This window comes from Panthera onca, chromosome X (assembly GCF_046562875.1).
Source record: "Panthera onca isolate mPanOnc1 chromosome X, mPanOnc1 haplotype 2, whole genome shotgun sequence".
Taxonomy (NCBI): Eukaryota; Metazoa; Chordata; class Mammalia; order Carnivora; family Felidae; genus Panthera; species Panthera onca.
The window spans coordinates 17,246,814-17,269,602 of NC_138357.1; positions in this window are offsets into that span (position 1 = coordinate 17,246,814).

Here is a 22,789-nt window from a genome sequence, read left to right on the forward strand (position 1 = left end):
CGAGGCAGATCACGAGACCGGAGTCGCTTCAGCCCTGGCGACGTCCCTGGGCCGAACCCTAACCCTAGCTAAGGCTCTCTCCCCAAGAGGACCCAATGCCAACGTCTGACAACACCACGCGCCTGGGGTCCGGAAGAGGTGCAGGCTGACTCGGCATGGAACCTGGAAGCTCACCGTGTCGTTTCCCAGGCCCGGCTGCAGCTGCCGAGAGGATGCCGGAGGCCTCCTCGACCAGGGGCCCAATCACGTGTGTGGCCTTGGCAGCCACAGACGGATCCTGACCGGCACCGTCCCTTGTGCCCTCAACTCAGCCCTTCGGGGAGACCACTGCCCTGCTGTGGCTTGGGCGCCTGGAGCCTCCTGGGACCCAACCCTAACCCTAACCGTACCCCGAACCGGGACCCTCCACCGCAACCTAAGCCTGCCTCGAACCCTAACCCTGCAATTGAGCCGCCTTCTGGCATGGGCCCTCACTTCAGCCCTCGGGGGAGATCACGAGACTGCAGTCGATTCAGCCCTGGCGACGTCCCTGGACCAAACCCTAACCCTAGCTAAGGCTCCCTCCCCACGGGGACCCCATGCCAACGTCTGACAACACCACGCGCCTGGGGTCCAGAAGCGGTGCAGGCTGACCCGGCATGGAACCTGGAAGCTCAGCGTGTCGTTTCCCAGGCCGTTCTGCAGCTGCCCGAGAGGATTCCGGAGGCCTCCTCGACCAGGGGCCGATCGACGTCTGTGGCCTTGGCAGCCACAGACGGATCCTGAGCGGCACCGTCCCTTGTGCCCTCAACTCAGCCCTTCGGGGAGACCACCGCCCTGCTGTGGGTTCGGCGCCTGGAGCCTCCTGGGACCTAACCCTAACCCTAACCGTACACCGAACGGGGACCCTCCACCGCAACCTAAGCCGGCCTCGACCCCTAACCCTGCACTTGAGCCGCCTTGCTGCATGGGCCCTCACTTCAGCCCTCGAGGCAGATCACGAGACCGGAGTCGCTTCGGCCCTGGCGACGTCCCTGGGCCGAACCCTAACCCTAGCTAAGGCTCTCTCCCCAAGAGGACCCAATGCCAACGTCTGACAACACCACGCGCCTGGGGTCCGGAAGAGGTGCAGGCTGACTCGGCATGGAACCTGGAAGCTCACCGTGTCGTTTCCCAGGCCCGGCTGCAGCTGCCGAGAGGATGCCGGAGGCCTCCTCGACCAGGGGCCCAATCACGTGTGTGGCCTTGGCAGCCACAGACGGATCCTGACCGGCACCGTCCCTTGTGCCCTCAACTCAGCCCTTCGGGGAGACCACTGCCCTGCTGTGGCTTGGGCGCCTGGAGCCTCCTGGGACCCAACCCTAACCCTAACCCTACCCCGAACCGGGACCCTCCACCGCAACCTAAGCCTGCCTCGAACCCTAACCCTGCAATTGAGCCGCCTTCTGGCATGGGCCCTCACTTCAGCCCTCGAGGGACATCACGAGACTGCAGTCGATTCAGCCCTGGCGACGTCCCTGGACCAAACCCTAACCCTAGCTAAGGCTCCCTCCCCACGGGGACCCCATGCCAACGTCTGACAACACCACGCGCCTGGGGTCCAGAAGCGGTGCAGGCTGACCCGGCATGGAACCTGGAAGCTCAGCGTGTCGTTTCCCAGGCCGTTCTGCAGCTGCCCGAGAGGATTCCGGAGGCCTCCTCGACCAGGGGCCGATCGACGTCTGTGGCCTTGGCAGCCACAGACGGATCCTGAGCGGCACCGTCCCTTGTGCCCTCAACTCAGCCCTTCGGGGAGACCACCGCCCTGCTGTGGGTTCGGCGCCTGGAGCCTCCTGGGACCTAACCCTAACCCTAACCCTACACCGAACGGGGACCCTCCACCGCAACCTAAGCCGGCCTCGACCCCTAACCCTGCACTTGAGCCGCCTTGCTGCATGGGCCCTCACTTCAGCCCTCGAGGCAGATCACGAGACCGGAGTCGCTTCGGCCCTGGCGACGTCCCTGGGCCGAACCCTAACCCTAGCTAAGGCTCTCTCCCCAAGAGGACCCAATGCCAACGTCTGACAACACCACGCGCCTGGGGTCCGGAAGAGGTGCAGGCTGACCCGGCATGGAACCTGGACGCTCACCGTGTCGTTTCCCAGGCCCGGCTGCAGCTGCCGAGAGGATGCCGGAGGCCTCCTCGACCAGGGGCCCAATCACGTGTGTGGCCTTGGCAGCCACAGACGGATCCTGACCGGCACCGTCCCTTGTGCCCTCAACTCAGCCCTTCGGGGAGACCACTGCCCTGCTGTGGCTTGGGCGCCTGGAGCCTCCTGGGACCCAACCCTAACCCTAACCGTACCCCGAACCGGGACCCTCCACCGCAACCTAAGCCTGCCTCGAACCCTAACCCTGCAATTGAGCCGCCTTCTGGCATGGGCCCTCACTTCAGCCCTCGAGGGACATCACGAGACTGCAGTCGATTCAGCCCTGGCGACGTCCCTGGACCAAACCCTAACCCTAGCTAAGGCTCCCTCCCCACGGGGACCCCATGCCAACGTCTGACAACACCACGCGCCTGGGGTCCAGAAGCGGTGCAGGCTGACCCGGCATGGAACCTGGAAGCTCAGCGTGTCGTTTCCCAGGCCGTTCTGCAGCTGCCCGAGAGGATTCCGGAGGCCTCCTCGACCAGGGGCCGATCGACGTCTGTGGCCTTGGCAGCCACAGACGGATCCTGAGCGGCACCGTCCCTTGTGCCCTCAACTCAGCCCTTCGGGGAGACCACCGCCCTGCTGTGGGTTCGGCGCCTGGAGCCTCCTGGGACCTAACCCTAACCCTAACCCTACCCCGAACGGGGACCCTCCACCGCAACCTAAGCCGGCCTCGACCCCTAACCCTGCACTTGAGCCGCCTTGCTGCATGGGCCCTCACTTCAGCCCTCGAGGCAGATCACGAGACCAGAGTCGCTTCGGCCCTGGCGACGTCCCTGGGCCGAACCCTAACCCTAGCTAAGGCTCTCTCCCCAAGAGGACCCAATGCCAACGTCTGACAACACCACGCGCCTGGGGTCCGGAAGAGGTGCAGGCTGACTCGGCATGGAACCTGGAAGCTCACCGTGTCGTTTCCCAGGCCCGGCTGCAGCTGCCGAGAGGATGCCGGAGGCCTCCTCGACCAGGGGCCCAATCACGTGTGTGGCCTTGGCAGCCACAGACGGATCCTGACCGGCACCGTCCCTTGTGCCCTCAACTCAGCCCTTCGGGGAGACCACTGCCCTGCTGTGGCTTGGGCGCCTGGAGCCTCCTGGGACCCAACCCTAACCCTAACCGTACCCCGAACCGGGACCCTCCACCGCAACCTAAGCCTGCCTCGAACCCTAACCCTGCAATTGAGCCGCCTTCTGGCATGGGCCCTCACTTCAGCCCTCGAGGGAGATCACGAGACTGCAGTCGATTCAGCCCTGGCGACGTCCCTGGACCAAACCCTAACCCTAGCTAAGGCTCCCTCCCCACGGGGACCCCATGCCAACGTCTGACAACACCACGCGCCTGGGGTCCAGAAGCGGTGCAGGCTGACCCGGCATGGAACCTGGAAGCTCAGCGTGTCGTTTCCCAGGCCGTTCTGCAGCTGCCCGAGAGGATTCCGGAGGCCTCCTCGACCAGGGGCCGATCGACGTCTGTGGCCTTGGCAGCCACAGACGGATCCTGAGCGGCACCGTCCCTTGTGCCCTCAACTCAGCCCTTCGGGGAGACCACCGCCCTGCTGTGGGTTCGGCGCCTGGAGCCTCCTGGGACCTAACCCTAACCCTAACCGTACACCGAACGGGGACCCTCCACCGCAACCTAAGCCGGCCTCGACCCCTAACCCTGCACTTGAGCCGCCTTGCTGCATGGGCCCTCACTTCAGCCCTCGAGGCAGATCACGAGACCGGAGTCGCTTCGGCCCTGGCGACGTCCCTGGGCCGAACCCTAACCCTAGCTAAGGCTCTCTCCCCAAAAGGACCCAATGCCAACGTCTGACAACACCACGCGCCTGGGGTCCGGAAGAGGTGCAGGCTGACTCGGCATGGAACCTGGAAGCTCACCGTGTCGTTTCCCAGGCCCGGCTGCAGCTGCCGAGAGGATGCCGGAGGCCTCCTCGACCAGGGGCCCAATCACGTGTGTGGCCTTGGCAGCCACAGACGGATCCTGACCGGCACCGTCCCTTGTGCCCTCAACTCAGCCCTTCGGGGAGACCACTGCCCTGCTGTGGCTTGGGCGCCTGGAGCCTCCTGGGACCCAACCCTAACCCTAACCGTACCCCGAACCGGGACCCTCCACCGCAACCTAAGCCTGCCTCGAACCCTAACCCTGCAATTGAGCCGCCTTCTGGCATGGGCCCTCACTTCAGCCCTCGAGGGACATCACGAGACTGCAGTCGATTCAGCCCTGGCGACGTCCCTGGACCAAACCCTAACCCTAGCTAAGGCTCCCTCCCCACGGGGACCCCATGCCAACGTCTGACAACACCACGCGCCTGGGGTCCAGAAGCGGTGCAGGCTGACCCGGCATGGAACGTGGAAGCTCAGCGTGTCGTTTCCCAGGCCGTTCTGCAGCTGCCCGAGAGGATTCCGGAGGCCTCCTCGACCAGGGGCCGATCGACGTCTGTGGCCTTGGCAGCCACAGACGGATCCTGAGCGGCACCGTCCCTTGTGCCCTCAACTCAGCCCTTCGGGGAGACCACCGCCCTGCTGTGGGTTCGGCGCCTGGAGCCTCCTGGGACCTAACCCTAACCCTAACCGTACACCGAACGGGGACCCTCCACCGCAACCTAAGCCGGCCTCGACCCCTAACCCTGCACTTGAGCCGCCTTGCTGCATGGGCCCTCACTTCAGCCCTCGAGGCAGATCACGAGACCGGAGTCGCTTCGGCCCTGGCGACGTCCCTGGGCCGAACCCTAACCCTAGCTAAGGCTCTCTCCCCAAGAGGACCCAATGCCAACGTCTGACAACAGCACGCGCCTGGGGTCCGGAAGAGGTGCAGGCTGACTCGGCATGGAACCTGGAAGCTCACCGTGTCGTTTCCCAGGCCCGGCTGCAGCTGCCGAGAGGATGCCGGAGGCCTCCTCGACCAGGGGCCCAATCACGTGTGTGGCCTTGGCAGCCACAGACGGATCCTGACCGGCACCGTCCCTTGTGCCCTCAACTCAGCCCTTCGGGGAGACCACTGCCCTGCTGTGGCTTGGGCGCCTGGAGCCTCCTGGGACCCAACCCTAACCCTAACCGTACCCCGAACCGGGACCCTCCACCGCAACCTAAGCCTGCCTCGAACCCTAACCCTGCAATTGAGCCGCCTTCTGGCATGGGCCCTCACTTCAGCCCTCGAGGGACATCACGAGACTGCAGTCGATTCAGCCCTGGCGACGTCCCTGGACCAAACCCTAACCCTAGCTAAGGCTCCCTCCCCACGGGGACCCCATGCCAACGTCTGACAACACCACGCGCCTGGGGTCCAGAAGCGGTGCAGGCTGACCCGGCATGGAACGTGGAAGCTCAGCGTGTCGTTTCCCAGGCCGTTCTGCAGCTGCCCGAGAGGATTCCGGAGGCCTCCTCGACCAGGGGCCGATCGACGTCTGTGGCCTTGGCAGCCACAGACGGATCCTGAGCGGCACCGTCCCTTGTGCCCTCAACTCAGCCCTTCGGGGAGACCACCGCCCTGCTGTGGGTTCGGCGCCTGGAGCCTCCTGGGACCTAACCCTAACCCTAACCCTACACCGAACGGGGACCCTCCACCGCAACCTAAGCCGGCCTCGACCCCTAACCCTGCACTTGAGCCGCCTTGCTGCATGGGCCCTCACTTCAGCCCTCGAGGCAGATCACGAGACCGGAGTCGCTTCGGCCCTGGCGACGTCCCTGGGCCGAACCCTAACCCTAGCTAAGGCTCTCTCCCCAAGAGGACCCAATGCCAACGTCTGACAACACCACGCGCCTGGGGTCCGGAAGAGGTGCAGGCTGACTCGGCATGGAACCTGGAAGCTCACCGTGTCGTTTCCCAGGCCCGGCTGCAGCTGCCGAGAGGATGCCGGAGGCCTCCTCGACCAGGGGCCCAATCACGTGTGTGGCCTTGGCAGCCACAGACGGATCCTGACCGGCACCGTCCCTTGTGCCCTCAACTCAGCCCTTCGGGGAGACCACTGCCCTGCTGTGGCTTGGGCGCCTGGAGCCTCCTGGGACCCAACCCTAACCCTAACCGTACCCCGAACCGGGACCCTCCACCGCAACCTAAGCCTGCCTCGAACCCTAACCCTGCAATTGAGCCGCCTTCTGGCATGGGCCCTCACTTCAGCCCTCGAGGGACATCACGAGACTGCAGTCGATTCAGCCCTGGCGACGTCCCTGGACCAAACCCTAACCCTAGCTAAGGCTCCCTCCCCACGGGGACCCCATGCCAACGTCTGACAACACCACGCGCCTGGGGTCCAGAAGCGGTGCAGGCTGACCCGGCATGGAACCTGGAAGCTCAGCGTGTCGTTTCCCAGGCCGTTCTGCAGCTGCCCGAGAGGATTCCGGAGGCCTCCTCGACCAGGGGCCGATCGACGTCTGTGGCCTTGGCAGCCACAGACGGATCCTGAGCGGCACCGTCCCTTGTGCCCTCAACTCAGCCCTTCGGGGAGACCACCGCCCTGCTGTGGGTTCGGCGCCTGGAGCCTCCTGGGACCTAACCCTAACCCTAACCCTACACCGAACGGGGACCCTCCACCGCAACCTAAGCCGGCCTCGACCCCTAACCCTGCACTTGAGCCGCCTTGCTGCATGGGCCCTCACTTCAGCCCTCGAGGCAGATCACGAGACCGGAGTCGCTTCGGCCCTGGCGACGTCCCTGGGCCGAACCCTAACCCTAGCTAAGGCTCTCTCCCCAAGAGGACCCAATGCCAACGTCTGACAACACCACGCGCCTGGGGTCCGGAAGAGGTGCAGGCTGACTCGGCATGGAACCTGGAAGCTCACCGTGTCGTTTCCCAGGCCCGGCTGCAGCTGCCGAGAGGATGCCGGAGGCCTCCTCGACCAGGGGCCCAATCACGTGTGTGGCCTTGGCAGCCACAGACGGATCCTGACCGGCACCGTCCCTTGTGCCCTCAACTCAGCCCTTCGGGGAGACCACTGCCCTGCTGTGGCTTGGGCGCCTGGAGCCTCCTGGGACCCAACCCTAACCCTAACCGTACCCCGAACCGGGACCCTCCACCGCAACCTAAGCCTGCCTCGAACCCTAACCCTGCAATTGAGCCGCCTTCTGGCATGGGCCCTCACTTCAGCCCTCGAGGGAGATCACGAGACTGCAGTCGATTCAGCCCTGGCGACGTCCCTGGACCAAACCCTAACCCTAGCTAAGGCTCCCTCCCCACGGGGACCCCATGCCAACGTCTGACAACACCACGCGCCTGGGGTCCAGAAGCGGTGCAGGCTGACCCGGCATGGAACGTGGAAGCTCAGCGTGTCGTTTCCCAGGCCGTTCTGCAGCTGCCCGAGAGGATTCCGGAGGCCTCCTCGACCAGGGGCCGATCGACGTCTGTGGCCTTGGCAGCCACAGACGGATCCTGAGCGGCACCGTCCCTTGTGCCCTCAACTCAGCCCTTCGGGGAGACCACCGCCCTGCTGTGGGTTCGGCGCCTGGAGCCTCCTGGGACCTAACCCTAACCCTAACCCTACACCGAACGGGGACCCTCCACCGCAACCTAAGCCGGCCTCGACCCCTAACCCTGCACTTGAGCCGCCTTGCTGCATGGGCCCTCACTTCAGCCCTCGAGGCAGATCACGAGACCGGAGTCGCTTCGGCCCTGGCGACGTCCCTGGGCCGAACCCTAACCCTAGCTAAGGCTCTCTCCCCAAGAGGACCCAATGCCAACGTCTGACAACACCACGCGCCTGGGGTCCGGAAGAGGTGCAGGCTGACTCGGCATGGAACCTGGAAGCTCACCGTGTCGTTTCCCAGGCCCGGCTGCAGCTGCCGAGAGGATGCCGGAGGCCTCCTCGACCAGGGGCCCAATCACGTGTGTGGCCTTGGCAGCCACAGACGGATCCTGACCGGCACCGTCCCTTGTGCCCTCAACTCAGCCCTTCGGGGAGACCACTGCCCTGCTGTGGCTTGGGCGCCTGGAGCCTCCTGGGACCCAACCCTAACCCTAACCGTACCCCGAACCGGGACCCTCCACCGCAACCTAAGCCTGCCTCGAACCCTAACCCTGCAATTGAGCCGCCTTCTGGCATGGGCCCTCACTTCAGCCCTCGGGGGACATCACGAGACTGCAGTCGATTCAGCCCTGGCGACGTCCCTGGACCAAACCCTAACCCTAGCTAAGGCTCCCTCCCCACGGGGACCCCATGCCAACGTCTGACAACACCACGCGCCTGGGGTCCAGAAGCGGTGCAGGCTGACCCGGCATGGAACGTGGAAGCTCAGCGTGTCTTTTCCCAGGCCGTTCTGCAGCTGCCCGAGAGGATTCCGGAGGCCTCCTCGACCAGGGGCCGATCGACGTCTGTGGCCTTGGCAGCCACAGACGGATCCTGAGCGGCACCGTCCCTTGTGCCCTCAACTCAGCCCTTCGGGGAGACCACCGCCCTGCTGTGGGTTCGGCGCCTGGAGCCTCCTGGGACCTAACCCTAACCCTAACCCTACCCCGAACGGGGACCCTCCACCGCAACCTAAGCCGGCCTCGACCCCTAACCCTGCACTTGAGCCGCCTTGCTGCATGGGCCCTCACTTCAGCCCTCGAGGCAGATCACGAGACCGGAGTCGCTTCGGCCCTGGCGACGTCCCTGGGCCGAACCCTAACCCTAGCTAAGGCTCTCTCCCCAAGAGGACCCAATGCCAACGTCTGACAACACCACGCGCCTGGGGTCCGGAAGAGGTGCAGGCTGACTCGGCATGGAACCTGGAAGCTCACCGTGTCGTTTCCCAGGCCCGGCTGCAGCTGCCGAGAGGATGCCGGAGGCCTCCTCGACCAGGGGCCCAATCACGTGTGTGGCCTTGGCAGCCACAGACGGATCCTGACCGGCACCGTCCCTTGTGCCCTCAACTCAGCCCTTCGGGGAGACCACTGCCCTGCTGTGGCTTGGGCGCCTGGAGCCTCCTGGGACCCAACCCTAACCCTAACCGTACCCCGAACCGGGACCCTCCACCGCAACCTAAGCCTGCCTCGAACCCTAACCCTGCAATTGAGCCGCCTTCTGGCATGGGCCCTCACTTCAGCCCTCGAGGGAGATCACGAGACTGCAGTCGATTCAGCCCTGGCGACGTCCCTGGACCAAACCCTAACCCTAGCTAAGGCTCCCTCCCCACGGGGACCCCATGCCAACGTCTGACAACACCACGCGCCTGGGGTCCAGAAGCGGTGCAGGCTGACCCGGCATGGAACGTGGAAGCTCAGCGTGTCGTTTCCCAGGCCGTTCTGCACCTGCCCGAGAGGATTCCGGAGGCCTCCTCGACCAGGGGCCGATCGACGTCTGTGGCCTTGGCAGCCACAGACGGATCCTGAGCGGCACCGTCCCTTGTGCCCTCAACTCAGCCCTTCGGGGAGACCACCGCCCTGCTGTGGGTTCGGCGCCTGGAGCCTCCTAGGACCTAACCCTAACCCTAACCGTACACCGAACGGGGACCCTCCACCGCAACCTAAGCCGGCCTCGACCCCTAACCCTGCACTTGAGCCGCCTTGCTGCATGGGCCCTCACTTCAGCCCTCGAGGCAGATCACGAGACCGGAGTCGCTTCGGCCCTGGCGACGTCCCTGGGCCGAACCCTAACCCTAGCTAAGGCTCTCTCCCCAAGAGGACCCAATGCCAACGTCTGACAACACCACGCGCCTGGGGTCCGGAAGAGGTGCAGGCTGACTCGGCATGGAACCTGGAAGCTCACCGTGTCGTTTCCCAGGCCCGGCTGCAGCTGCCGAGAGGATGCCGGAGGCCTCCTCGACCAGGGGCCCAATCACGTGTGTGGCCTTGGCAGCCACAGACGGATCCTGACCGGCACCGTCCCTTGTGCCCTCAACTCAGCCCTTCGGGGAGACCACTGCCCTGCTGTGGCTTGGGCGCCTGGAGCCTCCTGGGACCCAACCCTAACCCTAACCGTACCCCGAACCGGGACCCTCCACCGCAACCTAAGCCTGCCTCGAACCCTAACCCTGCAATTGAGCCGCCTTCTGGCATGGGCCCTCACTTCAGCCCTCGAGGGAGATCACGAGACTGCAGTCGATTCAGCCCTGGCGACGTCCCTGGACCAAACCCTAACCCTAGCTAAGGCTCCCTCCCCACGGGGACCCCATGCCAACGTCTGACAACACCACGCGCCTGGGGTCCAGAAGCGGTGCAGGCTGACCCGGCATGGAACCTGGAAGCTCAGCGTGTCGTTTCCCAGGCCGTTCTGCAGCTGCCCGAGAGGATTCCGGAGGCCTCCTCGACCAGGGGCCGATCGACGTCTGTGGCCTTGGCAGCCACAGACGGATCCTGAGCGGCACCGTCCCTTGTGCCCTCAACTCAGCCCTTCGGGGAGACCACCGCCCTGCTGTGGGTTCGGCGCCTGGAGCCTCCTGGGACCTAACCCTAACCCTAACCCTACACCGAACGGGGACCCTCCACCGCAACCTAAGCCGGCCTCGACCCCTAACCCTGCACTTGAGCCGCCTTGCTGCATGGGCCCTCACTTCAGCCCTCGAGGCAGATCACGAGACCGGAGTCGCTTCGGCCCTGGCGACGTCCCTGGGCCGAACCCTAACCCTAGCTAAGGCTCTCTCCCCAAGAGGACCCAATGCCAACGTCTGACAACACCACGCGCCTGGGGTCCGGAAGAGGTGCAGGCTGACTCGGCATGGAACCTGGAAGCTCACCGTGTCGTTTCCCAGGCCCGGCTGCAGCTGCCGAGAGGATGCCGGAGGCCTCCTCGACCAGGGGCCCAATCACGTGTGTGGCCTTGGCAGCCACAGACGGATCCTGACCGGCACCGTCCCTTGTGCCCTCAACTCAGCCCTTCGGGGAGACCACTGCCCTGCTGTGGCTTGGGCGCCTGGAGCCTCCTGGGACCCAACCCTAACCCTAACCGTACCCCGAACCGGGACCCTCCACCGCAACCTAAGCCTGCCTCGACCCCTAACCCTGCAATTGAGCCGCCTTCTGGCATGGGCCCTCACTTCAGCCCTCGAGGGACATCACGAGACTGCAGTCGATTCAGCCCTGGCAACGTCCCTGGACCAAACCCTAACCCTAGCTAAGGCTCCCTCCCCACGGGGACCCCATGCCAACGTCTGACAACACCACGCGCCTGGGGTCCAGAAGCGGTGCAGGCTGACCCGGCATGGAACGTGGAAGCTCAGCGTGTCGTTTCCCAGGCCGTTCTGCAGCTGCCCGAGAGGATTCCGGAGGCCTCCTCGACCAGGGGCCGATCGACGTCTGTGGCCTTGGCAGCCACAGACGGATCCTGAGCGGCACCGTCCCTTGTGCCCTCAACTCAGCCCTTCGGGGAGACCACCGCCCTGCTGTGGGTTCGGCGCCTGGAGCCTCCTGGGACCTAACCCTAACCCTAACCCTACACCGAACGGGGACCCTCCACCGCAACCTAAGCCGGCCTCGACCCCTAACCCTGCACTTGAGCCGCCTTGCTGCATGGGCCCTCACTTCAGCCCTCGAGGCAGATCACGAGACCGGAGTCGCTTCGGCCCTGGCGACGTCCCTGGGCCGAACCCTAACCCTAGCTAAGGCTCTCTCCCCAAGAGGACCCAATGCCAACGTCTGACAACACCACGCGCCTGGGGTCCGGAAGAGGTGCAGGCTGACTCGGCATGGAACCTGGAAGCTCACCGTGTCGTTTCCCAGGCCCGGCTGCAGCTGCCGAGAGGATGCCGGAGGCCTCCTCGACCAGGGGCCCAATCACGTGTGTGGCCTTGGCAGCCACAGACGGATCCTGACCGGCACCGTCCCTTGTGCCCTCAACTCAGCCCTTCGGGGAGACCACTGCCCTGCTGTGGCTTGGGCGCCTGGAGCCTCCTGGGACCCAACCCTAACCCTAACCGTACCCCGAACCGGGACCCTCCACCGCAACCTAAGCCTGCCTCGAACCCTAACCCTGCAATTGAGCCGCCTTCTGGCATGGGCCCTCACTTCAGCCCTCGAGGGACATCACGAGACTGCAGTAGATTCAGCCCTGGCGACGTCCCTGGACCAACCCCTAACCCTAGCTAAGGCTCCCTCCCCACGGGGACCCCATGCCAACGTCTGACAACACCACGCGCCTGGGGTCCAGAAGCGGTGCAGGCTGACCCGGCATGGAACCTGGAAGCTCAGCGTGTCGTTTCCCAGGCCGTTCTGCAGCTGCCCGAGAGGATTCCGGAGGCCTCCTCGACCAGGGGCCGATCGACGTCTGTGGCCTTGGCAGCCACAGACGGATCCTGAGCGGCACCATCCCTTGTGCCCTCAACTCAGCCCTTCGGGGAGACCACCGCCCTGCTGTGGGTTCGGCGCCTGGAGCCTCCTGGGACCTAACCCTAACCCTAACCCTACACCGAACGGGGACCCTCCACCGCAACCTAAGCCGGCCTCAACCCCTAACCCTGCACTTGAGCCGCCTTGCTGCATGGGCCCTCACTTCAGCCCTCGAGGCAGATCACGAGACCGGAGTCGCTTCGGCCCTGGCGACGTCCCTGGGCCGAACCCTAACCCTAGCTAAGGCTCTCTCCCCAAGAGGACCCAATGCCAACGTCTGACAACACCACGCGCCTGGGGTCCGGAAGAGGTGCAGGCTGACTCGGCATGGAACCTGGAAGCTCACCGTGTCGTTTCCCAGGCCCGGCTGCAGCTGCCGAGAGGATGCCGGAGGCCTCCTCGACCAGGGGCCCAATCACGTGTGTGGCCTTGGCAGCCACAGACGGATCCTGACCGGCACCGTCCCTTGTGCCCTCAACTCAGCCCTTCGGGGAGACCACTGCCCTGCTGTGGCTTGGGCGCCTGGAGCCTCCTGGGACCCAACCCTAACCCTAACCGTACCCCGAACCGGGAGCCTCCACCGCAACCTAAGCCTGCCTCGACCCCTAACCCTGCAATTGAGCCGCCTTCTGGCATGGGCCCTCACTTCAGCCCTCGAGGGACATCACGAGACTGCAGTCGATTCAGCCCTGGCGACGTCCCTGGACCAAACCCTAACCCTAGCTAAGGCTCCCTCCCCACGGGGACCCCATGCCAACGTCTGACAACACCACGCGCCTGGGGTCCAGAAGCGGTGCAGGCTGACCCGGCATGGAACGTGGAAGCTCAGCGTGTCGTTTCCCAGGCCGTTCTGCAGCTGCCCGAGAGGATTCCGGAGGCCTCCTCGACCAGGGGCCGATCGACGTCTGTGGCCTTGGCAGCCACAGACGGATCCTGAGCGGCACCGTCCCTTGTGCCCTCAACTCAGCCCTTCGGGGAGACCACCGCCCTGCTGTGGGTTCGGCGCCTGGAGCCTCCTGGGACCTAACCCTAACCCTAACCCTACACCGAACGGGGACCCTCCACCGCAACCTAAGCCGGCCTCGACCCCTAACCCTGCACTTGAGCCGCCTTGCTGCATGGGCCCTCACTTCAGCCCTCGAGGCAGATCACGAGACCGGAGTCGCTTCGGCCCTGGCGACGTCCCTGGGCCGAACCCTAACCCTAGCTAAGGCTCTCTCCCCAAGAGGACCCAATGCCAACGTCTGACAACACCACGCGCCTGGGGTCCGGAAGAGGTGCAGGCTGACTCGGCATGGAACCTGGAAGCTCACCGTGTCGTTTCCCAGGCCCGGCTGCAGCTGCCGAGAGGATGCCGGAGGCCTCCTCGACCAGGGGCCCAATCACGTGTGTGGCCTTGGCAGCCACAGACGGATCCTGACCGGCACCGTCCCTTGTGCCCTCAACTCAGCCCTTCGGGGAGACCACTGCCCTGCTGTGGCTTGGGCGCCTGGAGCCTCCTGGGACCCAACCCTAACCCTAACCGTATCCCGAACCGGGACCCTCCACCGCAACCTAAGCCTGCCTCGACCCCTAACCCTGCAATTGAGCCGCCTTCTGGCATGGGCCCTCACTTCAGCCCTCGAGGGACATCACGAGACTGCAGTCGATTCAGCCCTGGCGACGTCCCTGGACCAAACCCTAACCCTAGCTAAGGCTCCCTCCCCACGGGGACCCCATGCCAACGTCTGACAACACCACGCGCCTGGGGTCCAGAAGCGGTGCAGGCTGACCCGGCATGGAACCTGGAAGCTCAGCGTGTCGTTTCCCAGGCCGTTCTGCAGCTGCCCGAGAGGATTCCGGAGGCCTCCTCGACCAGGGGCCGATCGACGTCTGTGGCCTTGGCAGCCACAGACGGATCCTGAGCGGCACCGTCCCTTGTGCCCTCAACTCAGCCCTTCGGGGAGACCAACGCCCTGCTGTGGGTTCGGCGCCTGGAGCCTCCTGGGACCTAACCCTAACCCTAACCGTACACCGAACGGGGACCCTCCACCGCAACCTAAGCCGGCCTCGACCCCTAACCCTGCACTTGAGCCGCCTTGCTGCATGGGCCCTCACTTCAGCCCTCGAGGCAGATCACGAGACCGGAGTCGCTTCGGCCCTGGCGACGTCCCTGGGCCGAACCCTAACCCTAGCTAAGGCTCTCTCCCCAAGAGGACCCAATGCCAACGTCTGACAACACCACGCGCCTGGGGTCCGGAAGAGGTGCAGGCTGACTCGGTATGGAACCTGGAAGCTCACCGTGTCGTTTCCCAGGCCCGGCTGCAGCTGCCGAGAGGATGCCAGAGGCCTCCTCGACCAGGGGCCCAATCACGTGTGTGGCCTTGGCAGCCACAGACGGATCCTGACCGGCACCGTCCCTTGTGCCCTCAACTCAGCCCTTCGGGGAGACCACTGCCCTGCTGTGGCTTGGGCGCCTGGAGCCTCCTGGGACCCAACCCTAACCCTAACCGTACCCCGAACCGGGACCCTCCACCGCAACCTAAGCCTGCCTCGACCCCTAACCCTGCAATTGAGCCGCCTTCTGGCATGGGCCCTCACTTCAGCCCTCGAGGGACATCACGAGACTGCAGTCGATTCAGCCCTGGCGACGTCCCTGGACCAAACCCTAACCCTAGCTAAGGCTCCCTCCCCACGGGGACCCCATGCCAACGTCTGACAACACCACGCGCCTGGGGTCCAGAAGCGGTGCAGGCTGACCCGGCATGGAACGTGGAAGCTCAGCGTGTCGTTTCCCAGGCCGTTCTGCAGCTGCCCGAGAGGATTCCGGAGGCCTCCTCGACCAGGGGCCGATCGACGTCTGTGGCCTTGGCAGCCACAGACGGATCCTGAGCGGCACCGTCCCTTGTGCCCTCAACTCAGCCCTTCGGGGAGACCACCGCCCTGCTGTGGGTTCGGCGCCTGGAGCCTCCTGGGACCTAACCCTAACCCTAACCCTACACCGAACGGGGACCCTCCACCGCAACCTAAGCCGGCCTCAACCCCTAACCCTGCACTTGAGCCGCCTTGCTGCATGGGCCCTCACTTCAGCCCTCGAGGCAGATCACGAGACCGGAGTCGCTTCGGCCCTGGCGACGTCCCTGGGCCGAACCCTAACCCTAGCTAAGGCTCTCTCCCCAAGAGGACCCAATGCCAACGTCTGACAACACCACGCGCCTGGGGTCCGGAAGAGGTGCAGGCTGACTCGGCATGGAACCTGGAAGCTCACCGTGTCGTTTCCCAGGCCCGGCTGCAGCTGCCGAGAGGATGCCGGAGGCCTCCTCGACCAGGGGCCCAATCACGTGTGTGGCCTTGGCAGCCACAGACGGATCCTGACCGGCACCGTCCCTTGTGCCCTCAACTCAGCCCTTCGGGGAGACCACTGCCCTGCTGTGGCTTGGGCGCCTGGAGCCTCCTGGGACCCAACCCTAACCCTAACCGTATCCCGAACCGGGAGCCTCCACCGCAACCTAAGCCTGCCTCGACCCCTAACCCTGCAATTGAGCCGCCTTCTGGCATGGGCCCTCACTTCAGCCCTCGAGGGACATCACGAGACTGCAGTCGATTCAGCCCTGGCGACGTCCCTGGACCAAACCCTAACCCTAGCTAAGGCTCCCTCCCCACGGGGACCCCATGCCAACGTCTGACAACACCACGCGCCTGGGGTCCAGAAGCGGTGCAGGCTGACCCGGCATGGAACCTGGAAGCTCAGCGTGTCGTTTCCCAGGCCGTTCTGCAGCTGCCCGAGAGGATTCCGGAGGCCTCCTCGACCAGGGGCCGATCGACGTCTGTGGCCTTGGCAGCCACAGACGGATCCTGAGCGGCACCGTCCCTTGTGCCCTCAACTCAGCCCTTCGGGGAGACCACCGCCCTGCTGTGGGTTCGGCGCCTGGAGCCTCCTGGGACCTAACCCTAACCCTAACCCTACACCGAACGGGGACCCTCCACCGCAACCTAAGCCGGCCTCGACCCCTAACCCTGCACTTGAGCCGCCTTGCTGCATGGGCCCTCACTTCAGCCCTCGAGGCAGATCACGAGACCGGAGTCGCTTCGGCCCTGGCGACGTCCCTGGGCCGAACCCTAACCCTAGCTAAGGCTCTCTCCCCAAGAGGACCCCATGCCAACGTCTGACAACACCACGCGCCTGGGGTCCAGAAGCGGTGCAGGCTGACCCGGCATGGAACGTGGAAGCTCAGCGTGTCGTTTCCCAGGCCGTTCTGCAGCTGCCCGAGAGGATTCCGGAGGCCTCCTCGACCAGGGGCCGATCGACGTCTGTGGCCTTGGCAGCCACAGACGGATCCTGAGCGGCACCGTCCCTTGTGCCCTCAACTCAGCCCTTCGGGGAGACCACCGCCCTGCTGTGGGTTCGGCGCCTGGAGCCTCCTGGGACCTAACCCTAACCCTAACCGTACACCGAACGGGGACCCTCCACCGCAACCTAAGCCGGCCTCGACCCCTAACCCTGCACTTGAGCCGCCTTGCTGCATGGGCCCTCACTTCAGCCCTCGAGGCAGATCACGAGACCGGAGTCGCTTCGGCCCTGGCGACGTCCCTGGGCCGAACCCTAACCCTAGCTAAGGCTCTCTCCCCAAGAGGACCCAATGCCAACGTCTGACAACAGCACGCGCCTGGGGTCCGGAAGAGGTGCAGGCTGACTCGGCATGGAACCTGGAAGCTCACCGTGTCGTTTCCCAGGCCCGGCTGCAGCTGCCGAGAGGATGCCGGAGGCCTCCTCGACCAGGGGCCCAATCACGTGTGTGGCCTTGGCAGCCACAGACGGATCCTGACCGGCACCGTCCCTTGTGCCCTCAACTCAGCCCTTCGGGGAGACCACTGCCCTGCTGTGGCTTGGGCGCCTGGAGCCTCCTGGGACCCAACCCTAACCCTAACCGTACCCCGAACCGGGACCCTCCACCGCAACCTAAGCCTGCCTCGAACCCTAACCCTGCAATTGAGCCGCCTTCTGGCATGGGCCCTCACTTCAGCCCTCGAGGGACATCACGAGACTGCAGTCGATTCAGCCCTGGCGACGTCCCTGGACCAAACCCTAACCCTAGCTAAGGCTCCCTCCCCACGGGGACCCCATGCCAACGTCTGACAACACCACGCGCCTGGGGTCCAGAAGCGGTGCAGGCTGACCCGGCATGGAACGTGGAAGCTCAGCGTGTCGTTTCCCAGGCCGTTCTGCAGCTGCCCGAGAGGATTCCGGAGGCCTCCTCGACCAGGGGCCGATCGACGTCTGTGGCCTTGGCAGCCACAGACGGATCCTGAGCGGCACCGTCCCTTGTGCCCTCAACTCAGCCCTTCGGGGAGACCACCGCCCTGCTGTGGGTTCGGCGCCTGGAGCCTCCTGGGACCTAACCCTAACCCTAACCCTACACCGAACGGGGACCCTCCACCGCAACCTAAGCCGGCCTCAACCCCTAACCCTGCACTTGAGCCGCCTTGCTGCATGGGCCCTCACTTCAGCCCTCGAGGCAGATCACGAGACCGGAGTCGCTTCGGCCCTGGCGACGTCCCTGGGCCGAACCCTAACCCTAGCTAAGGCTCTCTCCCCAAGAGGACCCAAAGCCAACGTCTGACAACACCACGCGCCTGGGGTCCGGAAGAGGTGCAGGCTGACTCGGCATGGAACCTGGAAGCTCACCGTGTCGTTTCCCAGGCCCGGCTGCAGCTGCCGAGAGGATGCCGGAGGCCTCCTCGACCAGGGGCCCAATCACGTGTGTGGCCTTGGCAGCCACAGACGGATCCTGACCGGCACCGTCCCTTGTGCCCTCAACTCAGCCCTTCGGGGAGACCACTGCCCTGCTGTGGCTTGGGCGCCTGGAGCCTCCTGGGACCCAACCCTAACCCTAACCGTATCCCGAACCGGGAGCCTCCACCGCAACCTAAGCCTGCCTCGACCCCTAACCCTGCAATTGAGCCGCCTTCTGGCATGGGCCCTCACTTCAGCCCTCGAGGGACATCACGAGACTGCAGTCGATTCAGCCCTGGCGACGTCCCTGGACCAAACCCTAACCCTAGCTAAGGCTCCCTCCCCACGGGGACCCCATGCCAACGTCTGACAACACCACGCGCCTGGGGTCCAGAAGCGGTGCAGGCTGACCCGGCATGGAACCTGGAAGCTCAGCGTGTCGTTTCCCAGGCCGTTCTGCAGCTGCCCGAGAGGATTCCGGAGGCCTCCTCGACCAGGGGCCGATCGACGTCTGTGGCCTTGGCAGCCACAGACGGATCCTGAGCGGCACCGTCCCTTGTGCCCTCAACTCAGCCCTTCGGGGAGACCACCGCCCTGCTGTGGGTTCGGCGCCTGGAGCCTCCTGGGACCTAACCCTAACCCTAACCCTACACCGAACGGGGACCCTCCACCGCAACCTAAGCCGGCCTCGACCCCTAACCCTGCACTTGAGCCGCCTTGCTGCATGGGCCCTCACTTCAGCCCTCGAGGCAGATCACGAGACCGGAGTCGCTTCGGCCCTGGCGACGTCCCTGGGCCGAACCCTAACCCTAGCTAAGGCTCTCTCCCCAAGAGGACCCAATGCCAACGTCTGACAACACCACGCGCCTGGGGTCCGGAAGAGGTGCAGGCTGACTCGGCATGGAACCTGGAAGCTCACCGTGTCGTTTCCCAGGCCCGGCTGCAGCTGCCGAGAGGATGCCGGAGGCCTCCTCGACCAGGGGCCCAATCACGTGTGTGGCCTTGGCAGCCACAGACGGATCCTGACCGGCACCGTCCCTTGTGCCCTCAACTCAGCCCTTCGGGGAGACCACTGCCCTGCTGTGGCTTGGGCGCCTGGAGCCTCCTGGGACCCAACCCTAACCCTAACTGTATCCCGAACCGGGACCCTCCACCGCAACCTAAGCCTGCCTCGACCCCTAACCCTGCAATTGAGCCGCCTTCTGGCATGGGCCCTCACTTCAGCCCTCGAGGGACATCACGAGACTGCAGTCGATTCAGCCCTGGCGACGTCCCTGGACCAAACCCTAACCCTAGCTAAGGCTCCCTCCCCACGGGGACCCCATGCCAACGTCTGACAACACCACGCGCCTGGGGTCCAGAAGCGGTGCAGGCTGACCCGGCATGGAACGTGGAAGCTCAGCGTGTCGTTTCCCAGGCCGTTCTGCAGCTGCCCGAGAGGATTCCGGAGGCCTCCTCGACCAGGGGCCGATCGACGTCTGTGGCCTTGGCAGCCACAGACGGATCCTGAGCGGCACCGTCCCTTGTGCCCTCAACTCAGCCCTTCGGGGAGACCACCGCCCTGCTGTGGGTTCGGCGCCTGGAGCCTCCTGGGACCTAACCCTAACCCTAACCGTACACCGAACGGGGACCCTCCACCGCAACCTAAGCCGGCCTCGACCCCTAACCCTGCACTTGAGCCGCCTTGCTGCATGGGCCCTCACTTCAGCCCTCGAGGCAGATCACGAGACCGGAGTCGCTTCGGCCCTGGCGACGTCCCTGGGCCGAACCCTAACCCTAGCTAAGGCTCTCTCCCCAAGAGGACCCAATGCCAACGTCTGACAACAGCACGCGCCTGGGGTCTGGAAGAGGTGCAGGCTGACTCGGCATGGAACCTGGAAGCTCACCGTGTCGTTTCCCAGGCCCGGCTGCAGCTGCCGAGAGGATGCCGGAGGCCTCCTCGACCAGGGGCCCAATCACGTGTGTGGCCTTGGCAGCCACAGACGGATCCTGAGCGGCACCGTCCCTTGTGCCCTCAACTCAGCCCTTCGGGGAGACCACCGCCCTGCTGTGGGTTCGGCGCCTGGAGCCTCCTGGGACCTAACCCTAACCATAACCCTACACCGAACGGGGACCCTCCACCGCAACCTAAGCCGGCCTCGACCCCTAACCCTGCACTTGAGCCGCCTTGCTGCATGGGCCCTCACTTCAGCCCTCGAGGCAGATCACGAGACCGGAGTCGCTTCGGCCCTGGCGACGTCCCTGGGCCGAACCCTAACCCTAGCTAAGGCTCTCTCCCCAAGAGGACCCAATGCCAACGTCTGACAACACCACGCGCCTGGGGTCCGGAAGAGGTGCAGGCTGACTCGGCATGGAACCTGGAAGCTCACCGTGTCGTTTCCCAGGCCCGGCTGCAGCTGCCGAGAGGATGCCGGAGGCCTCCTCGACCAGGGGCCCAATCACGTGTGTGGCCTTGGCAGCCACAGACGGATCCTGACCGGCACCGTCCCTTGTGCCCTCAACTCAGCCCTTCGGGGAGACCACTGCCCTGCTGTGGCTTGGGCGCCTGGAGCCTCCTGGGACCCAACCCTAACCCTAACCGTACCCCGAACCGGGACCCTCCACCGCAACCTAAGCCTGCCTCGAACCCTAACCCTGCAATTGAGCCGCCTTCTGGCATGGGCCCTCACTTCAGCCCTCGAGGGACATCACGAGACTGCAGTCGATTCAGCCCTGGCGACGTCCCTGGACCAAACCCTAACCCTAGCTAAGGCTCCCTCCCCACGGGGACCCCATGCCAACGTCTGACAACACCACGCGCCTGGGGTCCAGAAGCGGTGCAGGCTGACCCGGCATGGAACGTGGAAGCTCAGCGTGTCGTTTCCCAGGCCGTTCTGCAGCTGCCCGAGAGGATTCCGGAGGCCTCCTCGACCAGGGGCCGATCGACGTCTGTGGCCTTGGCAGCCACAGACGGATCCTGAGCGGCACCGTCCCTTGTGCCCTCAACTCAGCCCTTCGGGGAGACCACCGCCCTGCTGTGGGTTCGGCGCCTGGAGCCTCCTGGGACCTAACCCTAACCCTAACCCTACACCGAACGGGGACCCTCCACCGCAACCTAAGCCGGCCTCGACCCCTAACCCTGCACTTGAGCCGCCTTGCTGCATGGGCCCTCACTTCAGCCCTCGAGGCAGATCACGAGACCGGAGTCGCTTCGGCCCTGGCGACGTCCCTGGGCCGAACCCTAACCCTAGCTAAGGCTCTCTCCCCAAGAGGACCCAATGCCAACGTCTGACAACAGCACGCGCCTGGGGTCCGGAAGAGGTGCAGGCTGACTCGGCATGGAACCTGGAAGCTCACCGTGTCGTTTCCCAGGCCCGGCTGCAGCTGCCGAGAGGATGCCGGAGGCCTCCTCGACCAGGGGCCCAATCACGTGTGTGGCCTTGGCAGCCACAGACGGATCCTGACCGGCACCGTCCCTTGTGCCCTCAACTCAGCCCTTCGGGGAGACCACTGCCCTGCTGTGGCTTGGGCGCCTGGAGCCTCCTGGGACCCAACCCTAACCCTAACCGTACCCCGAACCGGGACCCTCCACCGCAACCTAAGCCTGCCTCGAAACCTAACACTGCAATTGAGCCGCCTTCTGGCATGGGCCCTCACTTCAGCCCTCGAGGGACATCACGAGACTGCAGTCGATTCAGCCCTGGCGACGTCCCTGGACCAAACCCTAACCCTAGCTAAGGCTCCCTCCCCACGGGGACCCCATGCCAACGTCTGACAACACCACGCGCCTGGGGTCCAGAAGCGGTGCAGGCTGACCCGGCATGGAACGTGGAAGCTCAGCGTGTCGTTTCCCAGGCCGTTCTGCAGCTGCCCGAGAGGATTCCGGAGGCCTCCTCGACCAGGGGCCGATCGACGTCTGTGGCCTTGGCAGCCACAGACGGATCCTGAGCGGCACCGTCCCTTGTGCCCTCAACTCAGCCCTTCGGGGAGACCACCGCCCTGCTGTGGGTTCGGCGCCTGGAGCCTCCTGGGACCTAACCCTAACCCTAACCGTACACCGAACGGGGACCCTCCACCGCAACCTCAGCCGGCCTCGACCCCTAACCCTGCACTTGAGCCGCCTTGCTGCATGGGCCCTCACTTCAGCCCTCGAGGCAGATCACGAGACCGGAGTCGCTTCGGCCCTGGCGACGTCCCTGGGCCGAACCCTAACCCTAGCTAAGGCTCTCTCCCCAAGAGGACCCAATGCCAACGTCTGACAACACCACGCGCCTGGGGTCCGGAAGAGGTGCAGGCTGACTCGGCATGGAACCTGGAAGCTCACCGTGTCGTTTCCCAGGCCCGGCTGCAGCTGCCGAGAGGATGCCGGAGGCCTCCTCGACCAGGGGCCCAATCACGTGTGTGGCCTTGGCAGCCACAGACGGATCCTGACCGGCACCGTCCCTTGTGCCCTCAACTCAGCCCTTCGGGGAGACCACTGCCCTGCTGTGGCTTGGGCGCCTGGAGCCTCCTGGGACCCAACCCTAACCCTAACCGTATCCCGAACCGGGACCCTCCACCGCAACCTAAGCCTGCCTCGAACCCTAACCCTGCAATTGAGCCGCCTTCTGGCATGGGCCCTCACTTCAGCCCTCGAGGGACATCACGAGACTGCAGTCGATTCAGCCCTGGCGACGTCCCTGGACCAAACCCTAACCC